This window comes from Nicotiana tabacum, chromosome 6 (assembly GCF_000715075.1).
Source record: "Nicotiana tabacum cultivar K326 chromosome 6, ASM71507v2, whole genome shotgun sequence".
Lineage (NCBI taxonomy): Eukaryota > Viridiplantae > Streptophyta > Magnoliopsida > Solanales > Solanaceae > Nicotiana > Nicotiana tabacum.
The window spans coordinates 193,495,750-193,504,013 of record NC_134085.1 but is presented as its reverse complement, the minus strand read 5'-3'; the positions used below and the strand labels follow the sequence as shown (position 1 = coordinate 193,504,013).

Genomic DNA, 8,264 nt, shown 5'->3' with positions numbered 1-8,264 from the left:
AAATAAAATATATATGTATATATAAAAAAAAACATTGAAAAATTCAAAAAAAAAAAATTTTGTATGTTTTCATCATCATCCACAAGTTAGAAATAGTGGAAAAGAGGAAAAAATAACAGTTTATAAATGTGAAAAAACAAATGTCCAAGTAGTGTCGGAACTCTGCCGAATTTTTGAGAAAATAAGGAAAATATATGTCTTATTAGTTAGTTTTATTAACAACAAAGGAAAAGTAGAAAAAATCATCATTGTTTGGTTTTGTTTTTCAAAAAAAAAAAAATAGTTTGTCTTGCAATAAAAAAAAAGTAAAAAAGGGTGTAAAAAAGGGTCTTGTTTTTTAAAAAAAATATGTTTATTTACTTGTTTATGAAAATGCTGAAATTACAATAATCCAAAAATACTTTCCATTATTGATTTCTTTAGAAATTCTTTCTAATTGTTTTTTTAAAAAAAAACATGTATATATAATAAAAAAAATCCGAAAATATTTTGATTCTTTTTCAAAATTGAAAAGAAAATTCAAAATCCAAAAAAAACATTTTGAGAAGCATTTCTTTTATCAAAAGCAAAATTCCGAAAAACATTTTCTTCTTCTTCTTTTTTTTTTTTAAAAAAAAAAAGAGCAAATGAAAATTCCAAAATATATCTTAGAAGTGTTTCTTGTAAAAAGAAAGTCAATCAAAAATGCTTCCTTTCTTCTTTTAAAGTAGTTCATTTGCCCGAACTACGCGGGTTTGATTCTCACCGGATGTGAGATACGTAGGCAACCCTCATCGGGTCCAACCTCGCAGCCTCGAGATCTCGATATGACTTCCCAAACACCATAATGACAAGAAATTGGACCCTCCAATTTGACCGTATATAGCTCCTCGCGTGCTTCCAAACTAAGGATATGCTAGTACAATTGTCCCACCCGGATCCGGCAGGGCAATTTCCAAATGACTTGGACCTGGAAAAAATGACTTTTAATTAATATAACTCCAGCAAATTATTGTAGTTGAACAGAACGAATCACTGCATCCAGAAATCAACGCGGACGGAATCTCGAACGCAAACTCGACTCTAACTCGGCTCAGACAGAATCCATGGGTTTTTAGAAAATCAACATCGAGATGAAAAAAAAATGAAGAACATATATCTTTTTTTGTTTTGTTTTAGTTTTCCGATTTTTCAAAGATTCTAAGAACCATGGACCTCTTTTAATTTCTGTCCCATTTTTGTTTTGGTACGTGACTGCGTGTGTGCGTGTTCCGGCGAGTTGAGTTGAGTACGATGAAGAAGAAAAAATCTGCTGGTTACGAGATGAAGAAACAGGAACAGATGGGAGCTCTGTTCTTCGCTTGTTTTGACTCCATGAAGAAGAAGAAGCTTAGGGTCGATGGCTGGAAATCTGCAATTATGGCATGTGTTATACCCCATTTTAACCAGGTCGATTAGAGTATAACATATTAGAAAGGACGATATTTAATTAATTTTAAGAGAGTGGTCACCTAATTATTTTAAGGTGAATTAGAACACCACCTTTTATCTAAATAACGCTAAAGTTAACTCAGTTTATATAGTCTATTTAACCTTAAAATTATGGGTAAGGGTTCTAATTTATCCTATAGGAAAGGTTATTAAAACACCCTATATGATCCGTTAATTAGATAACTGGTCAAACTTAGGTTTATTCACTAGTTAGGATAATAAGTATTAAAAGCATATAAGTTGCACGTTTAAGGAAAACAAATAATTTTGATAAGTCAAAGTACTTAACTATGTTGAAAACCGCACTCCAAATTGTGAAATCAAAACAACACTCACTTTGTTGAATTTTGTTTTCCAAAACGTGAGAAAGGAAAAGTTAAGTTAATGTGGTAAACTCTTACAAACCAATTCCTACTCAAAGACCATCTGAGACTAAAGAAAGATTTTAACAACTTTTCCCACAATGTTAAAGTCTAAAGGCTAATCTGCTTTAGGGCCAAATGTTCTTAATGCTATTTGAAACAAAGATAATTTCACACTAGATTGTAGTTAATACCTTTAAAGAAAATACATTAAAAATACATAGGCTAGGCGTTAATATAGGGACCAGTTTTTTGATTTACTAGTTTTAGGTCTTTAGATAGATAAAAGTTCTGTTTAACTAATCATAAGTTTGAACACGCAATTTCAAAATGGGTAGTAACTCAACTAAATAAGCAAATTAACATGCAAAAATCAGATAACACGAAGGACAAAGATAATAAATAACCAAAAAATGAATAAGGGTGCCATAGGCATCCCCCAAGCGTCTCTCACTTGTTTTCTTGCTATCCAATGCCTTCTAAGAATAAGGGATGTGATGATTCCATGCTCGGGCGTTATAGCGAGTCTTGCATTAAGACTCATATAACTCCAAATGTATATGCAAAGCAAATAAAACAAAAACCGAATTAGTAGTGAAAAAACTCTGAAATAAACAAGAAAATAAAAAGGCAAATGACATAAACCAACATTAAAGTAAATCACAGACTCATAAAAAGACACAGTTTCTCATTTTTTCACAAAGCTCATATGTTGTAAAATATACAAATATGTCCCAAAAGTACTGCCAGTAGATTTCTTCATATTAAGTTTAGCCCAATGACATATACTTGACAAAGAATCCAAATAAATTCCTCAACATCCAATTCACTATACAACAAAAGTATTCCCTTCTAATATGACTTTAAGGAGATTACAGATTTTATTCCTTGCTATAACCTTAAAGAATTTAGAGAAGTTATTATTTATTCGAAACTCCACTGCATTGACTAATTAAGAAAACATTAAGGGGAGTGCTATTTTAAATTAGTTGAGTCTATTGGCTTTATGTCTCAAACAAATTATATTATCAATTCAACAGAACATACTTCTCATTTTAAGGATCTAAATTGATTTTCAGTGAAGGGGCAAAACAACAAAGTCTCAGGCATTATAGTCAATTCTTTGTCATTTTAGGTCATTAGAGCATACTAGTACATTTTAAGATCATGGCTGCTAAGTTATGAAAAGAAAACTATTAAGTTAAAAAAAAAAAGGATTATCTTAATCAACGAAAGAACCTAATATATTCTTTTTGATATGGGAAGCCTAATATATTCTTTTCTAGCAACAAAGAAGATATATCCTTAAATTAACATATTGTCAAGCATATATATTTTTTCTCATTAGAAATCTGATCCTAATAATCGTAGGGCACTGTTTTTCTTATCATTTAGAAAGCAACAAAGACGATGCATCCAAACTCCAACAGAACATGTTATTTTTCAGCATTTAAGCTAAACAGACATTTATAAATCTGTTTTAAGTTACAACATCAAGTTCCTATATTATTGCTGAACATGAGGGTAGGATTTCCCAGGTTATGAAAACTCTCATACATAATATTTAATCCTATAGATATGATTTTTATAATTTGAATAAGGTAAAAAAAGCTATAATTTTCATTTAACAGAATACTTTTCACCTTTTAAAATGGTTAAAGTGAGTAAACAATGACAACTCTTAAATAATTCAGTGATTAACAAGTCATATTATTACATAATTCATGAAATAAAGATTCTTAACATGACACCTCTAACTACTAATTAGTTTAAAACAGTAGTATTTTACATGATATCTAACCCACGGAAAGAGAGAAAAAAAAAGGGAACTTCAATAGAACTTCTTTAATAAACTAAGTTTAGAACTTGATAGATAACTAACTATGTAATATAAATTGAATGTAAAAAAGAATGTGGCTGACCTTTTGTGGTGCAGCAAACTGGAGCGATTTTTCAGCGGCTACTTAAATCTTCGAATTCGGATTGACAAGCTCGAAATCAGGCACAACTGGGAATGACAGAGGTAAGGGGGAGCAAGTCCAAAATTCTGAGAGTATCTTAGGGGGGTTAAAAATAAGTAGAGAACTGTAGTTTTTAGAGAGTAAGAGTGATGGCTTTTTCATATCCCCGAAATATTCACCAACACCCCTATTTATAGGAGACGATCTAGGGTTTGTCTAGGGTTAATTTGGGCGGGATTCTTGAAGGGTTAGGGTTTCAAACGACCAAAGAACCGTTTGAAATGGTGTGTAGAAGAAAGAAAAAGGACGATATGGGTAGGAGAAGCAGGGATTTGGTTGCCGAAATGGTGAAAACTTGGAGGAACAAGAAAAGAGAATCTTTTTACCTCTGTCATCTTCATTGTAAATAGCAAACGAATTTGAATTCTTCAATTAAAGTGCTTGAGTTTGCAGATGATTCCTTAGAATGGCCACACAAATTTCTGATTACAAGATATGAGAGTCAAATTTTTCTAAGAAGAAAAAAGGAGCCAAAACCTTCTGCTATGGCAGAGGGAAAAGAAACGTTTTTTTCTTTGAAAGAGGTAAAGAGATGGAATCCTAGTCAAATTTGATTTTAATTTTAAAAATAAATCCAACCGTTGGATTAGATGCATCTAATGACTGAGACTAATCCTGATATAAGTAAATAAGATATAATGAAATAAATAAAGCAAGCATTTATTTGAAATTCTCTAGAAGATAGAAGAAATGATCTTGATCATTAATTTAAAATGGACTAGATCTGATGAATCCATGTGGCAAGGTGTGGGGTCAAAGTGTGAAGGGATGAGGAGAGCATGTGCTAGGCGTGTGTTGGTCATGGGATTTGAATCGTTGGCGCCTAATGTGGAGGCTTATGTGGAGTCCATGTAAATGAAAGGGTTAGGCAGATGGGCTGGCGGGTATGGGCTATTTTATGGACTTGTTTTGATATGATTTTTCTTCTTTTTGGGTCAAGAAATCTAGAATATGTATTTTTAAAAATAAAAGCCCTCTTTGAATAACAATTGGACTTTGCTAAGATGACCCAATTTGCATTTAAAAATCCCTTTCTCTCAGATTAATTTTATTATACTTCCATAATTATAATAATTTACAATAAAATATAATTACATTATATTGTTATAAAAATTAATATTTTGTATGTATGCATCTATATAGAATAGGAAATAGAGAAATAAATTATAATTTTATTACGATGCATTAACATTAAATAATAATATGATAGTGACTAAGTAACTAAAATAATAATAACGATATAATTACAATAAATAAATAAATATGATAAATTATATTAAGGCTAATTATATTTTATTTTAAAAATCTTGAGGCTAGGAAAAAAAATATAACAAATGTTTTGGATAAAAATATGTAAATTATGTTTAGTAAATTATTAAGAATTAGGAAGTATATGGAAATTTATTATGAAAAAGGAGGGCCAAAATTGATTGTCAACGAAATGCTTTGTTCTCTTGGGTCTGAAGAAGAAGAAGATCCTTAGGGTGTCTGTGGATTTTTCGATCAGAAACGACTATCTATTGTGTATTTTTGGGTGTGAAATTCACTGATGGCCTTGCTGGGATGTTGAAGAGAAGAAGATCGGGGGTTCTCTATTTTGGTTGTTGCGGCGGATCTGATGCCTAGGGGTCTCGGTTAGTTTTGTAGGGTTTTTTATGTTAAGGGGTATGAGCCTAGGAATTATGGACTAGGTCCGAAAATTAGGCTTAAAATGGGTGGTTTTAGCCCAAATTTTATTCTTTCTCCGTGAATAAAACTAAAAATACGACCTCATTTACCAATTAATCCTTCTTAAGCAAAATAACTATTAAGATAAGACTAATCGTCAAAACAACCTATTTTTTTTTGGTACTTTCAAAAATAAAAATAAGGTACTATTTTTTGTATTTTTTTTAGTTTTACGAAAGGTATATAAACTAACAGCAACTAAAAAGACGAAATATTTTTGTAATTTTCATTTTTTGTGATGAAATAATGTAAAAGAGTCAAACTTAGTTGAAATAACTATATTAGACCTAAACTAAGTATTTAAATGCTAAAATATGTAAAATCTTGGGGAGGGTAAAAAATAACATGTCTACACATGTTAGTGAACAAAAGAAGACAAAGAGGTCAACAAAACCAAGGGAGTTCGGACCAATATGACCAAGATAGTGGTGGGTTCCTAGATGATAGGTATGATGAGAAGAATGAAGAAGTGCAATACGTGAACAACTATCAAGGCCAAAGAGGCAATTCTTCTAACCAACAATAATGGAGACCCCAAGACAATTGGGGAAATCAACAACAACAAGGAAATAGTAATTGGGGGAACAACAACCAAAATTCATATTGGGGAAACCAGAACAATCAGGGTAATTGGAGTGGCAACAACAAAAACTGGGGTAGAAACAACAATCAGGGTGGTTGGAACAATGGCAATCAAGGAAATCGGGGGAAAGGCTTTCAAAGGCCCCCGATGTATCAACAACCTAACAATCCACCCTCATTCCCATCCCAAGGTCCTAGTTCTTCTAACAATGAAATGGGGAGAATCGAAATGATGTTTGAACAAATGATGAAAAGAATGCTAACTCTGATACCCAGTTGGCATCCCACAATACTTTAATTAGAAACTTGGAGGTTCAATTAGGCCAAATCTCCTTGAATACTCGCCCTAAGGGGGCTCTACCTAGTGATACGGTAGTCAACTCGAAGGCGATAATGTGAATGCCTCTAAACAAAAAGAAATTTTGAGTGATGAAGTTGAGTTGCAAGAGGATGAGATCCCTTTGGTGGTTGAGAATGTGACTGATGAGAACATGAATGAGGAAGTGAGGATTGATATCCAAGATATCGAGGTGGAAACTCAAAATGACGTGAACCCGTCTAGGGAACACGTAATAGACATACCGGAAATAGTTGTGCCTAAAGCCAAGGCTCCTTTGCCAAGGCCACCTCCACCTTATCCTCAAAGGTTTGCGAAGCAGAAAAATGAGAATCAATTTAAGAAGTTCATTGACATGATGAAGAGCTTATCAATTAATGTGCCGTTAGTGGAGGCTCTAGAACAAATGTCGGGGTACGCCAAGTTCATGAAAGTCTTGGTGAAAAAGAAAAGATCCATGGATTGTGAGACTATCAAGATAACCCACCAAGTTAGTGCAATAGTGCATTTGATGGCTTCGAAGCTAGAAGATCCCGACGCTATCACCATTCTTTGCACCATTGGGAGTGAAAACTTTGCAAAAGCTCTATGTGATTTGGGGGCAAGTATCAACTTGATGCCTTACTCCATTTCAAGACTTTGGGTATTGGACAACCTAGGGCTACTTCAATGAGGTTGCAAATGGCAGATAGAACTATGAAGAGGCCGCTTGGTATTGTAGATGATGTTCTTGTTCGGGTAGACAGGTTCATTTTGCCAGCTGATTTTGTGATTTTGGATTATGAGGTAGATTATGAGGTTCCGATCATATTGGGAAAACCTTTCCTTGCAACTGGGAAGGCCTTAGTTGACGTGGAAGCAGGGGAACTCACCTTCCGGGTGGGTGATGAAAAGTGGTCTTTCATGTGTGCAAGTCAATGAAGCAGCCTAATAGTTCTGAAGTGTGCTCTTTCATGGATCTTGTCACGGCAGTGATAGTTGATGATACTAGTGCAATGATCAATGTGGAGGACCCAATCATCTGCTCTTTGTTGATACCCAATTTTTTCCTATGTATTTTTATATACAAAATACTTTCAAAATAGCATGTACATGCATATATAAGCATGCCCAAGAGTTTTGGTATTTTTTCAAAGATTTTAAAATTAATTTATTGTCCATTTCTAGTAGTACAAAAATCAGTAATTATTCCCAAAATTATCAATTTTGGCAAGTAATTTATTTTATTCCCATATTTATGCCAAAATATAATTAAGGTAATTTTATACATTTTTTACAAATTTATTTGGTATTTAAAAAAGCTAAATTGCATATAATTGCAATTCTAGCCTACTTTAAGATTAATAGCATTTTATAATTGTAAAATTAGTACCAGTATTTTTAATTTGATATTTATATATTATTAATTGGCTCAGTACTTTTAATTTTCTTTTAAAATCATTTTTATAAAATAAAAGGAAAACTGGCTATTTAACATTTAGCCTCATTTCATTTCAATTACAGCCTATTTTACATTTCAATTTTAACCCTTAATTGACCCAATCTTAACCCCAACTGAACTGGCCCAATTTCAATTTTGACCCAACCTATAACCCAATTCAAATGACCCTACCTGGTTTCATACCTACCCTCTTAAATCTAGGCCGTTGATCATTTAGATCAACGACCATTATTCACCCTTCCATAATTAAACCCAAACGACTTACCCTAATCCCTCATTTTCATTCTGATAGCCGCCTTCGAAATCCCTTCGTCTCTCAAACT

General features: G+C 32.8%; 1 long non-coding RNA gene across 1 annotated transcript; it reads right to left on the bottom strand.

The window, feature by feature from the left end:
* Window positions 1-538: 538 nt before the first annotated feature.
* On the bottom strand, window positions 539-4,370 carry LOC142182214 (uncharacterized). The gene is made up of 2 exons (XR_012711091.1): window positions 2,287-4,370; window positions 539-949 (listed from the first exon to the last, which is right to left on the bottom strand). It is a non-coding gene; the product is annotated as an uncharacterized LOC142182214 (long non-coding RNA).
* Between the last annotated feature and the right edge of the window lie 3,894 nt (window positions 4,371-8,264).